Here is a 1730-nt window from a genome sequence, read left to right as displayed (position 1 = left end):
CTTAATCTGTTCTGATGACAGAAATTCCATATGAAACAAGTTTCTTCTGTGCGTTATTAAAGCTGGACAGTCACAAACATTATGCATAGTAGTTTCCTCATCTTCGAGACATAAACTACATTCCGAAATTAAGAAGAATGATAAAACAGAGAATATGGTTACCCTGAAGATGACTATAAACTATAGTCGAAATATATAAGTTAACACCAGCGAAATCTTGAAGCCGGCGCCTGCGCTTGCTTTCATTAACGGAAGAATCATGCAATATTTTTCAATCGCTTGATTGCGCCCAAACTGGACATGAACTTGTTTGCCTGGAAAAGTACCGTTTGGATTTGGTAGCTCTCAACTGCACAAAAGAATGTTCGTACACTTTTACTTCGGGTACTTAGTGAAAACTGCTTTTTATTATAATAAAATAAATAACTTATACACATATATATTAAAGTTGGAACAATACAGAGCGGCAGAGATTTTAAAATCCTCTCCACAATGTTGACACATTTTATGTGAAAAAAAGCTATAAAAAAATATATAGTACTTTGAAGATGACTATATACTATGGTCGAATTATTGGTAATAATAAAATATATTTTTAAGGAGTTATTTAGAGAATTGTGTATGATTCAAATAATTGACCAATTAACGTATTTAAAAATATATAAATAAAATTTAGTCATAAAAACTATAAATTATAACTATAATTAGTTAGAACACCGATTTCTCGGGCACATTAATTTGGACATGTGTTTTTATGGAATCAGCTATTATAGTGTAGTGGAGAATTTTTTTTTAAATAGCACATACTTTTAAAATCCGTATTCAAGCGATATTTTAAGATTTTTCTAAAGATCGGAACTGCGCCAATAATTTATTTCATTACATACATTTGTATCACAATGAATCTCTTTCCTAAATGAGTCATAAGACTACGAAATTAGGGACTGGTAAATTTTACATAATTTGATTTTATATGTATATGTGCAAAATATTTATAAATAATAGTAGTAAAGAAAACACAACTTGTTTTTGAGTTTTTAGTTCGTAATAAAGTTATTCCAGAAAGAATTTCATGGAACATAAAGATTCAAGACTAAAAAAGATAAGCGCTATACTATCTTTCATTAAAGAAAACGGACTTCGGGAAACACTCTAATCCGACTAAAGGCCACAATAGATCTTTTAGGTCGCAATGTTGTACTATCTCTTTTCCATAATAATAGTATATAATAATAATAGTAATAATAATAAGAATAATAATAATCCTAATAATAATAATAAAACAAAATGACTACATATTTTCTATGTATAAAAACGGTATAATATAATATATACTATAGTATTATTCTAGCAAGCCTATATATAAAAATGGACTTTGTGTGGGCGAGAATTGATATAAATTTCTGAATGGACTTTTCTTTTTGTATACCATTTAGACATGTCATGATGCAATAATAACGAAGAGGCATATGTTTACATATGGTCAATTGATTCATTTCGGATTGGTCTTCGGGTCCTGAAAACCCTACCTCTATGAAGATTGACTGATCATAATTGTGAATTTTAATCAGAAACGTGTATAAAGACTTGTTTTATGGGAAGTTCTTGAAATCTGATTTAAAGTCATTTGAGCACAGTTAATATAAAAAATATTCTATGTCTAATGTAAAATGTTTTGAAATATAAAAGAAGTTTCAAGTCCCCCTTTCTTCAATGTTGTAATTAAAAAC

Source organism: Teleopsis dalmanni, chromosome 1 (genome assembly GCF_002237135.1).
Source record: "Teleopsis dalmanni isolate 2A chromosome 1, ASM223713v2, whole genome shotgun sequence".
Taxonomy (NCBI): domain Eukaryota; kingdom Metazoa; phylum Arthropoda; class Insecta; order Diptera; family Diopsidae; genus Teleopsis; species Teleopsis dalmanni.
This window is presented reverse-complemented; position numbering follows the sequence as displayed.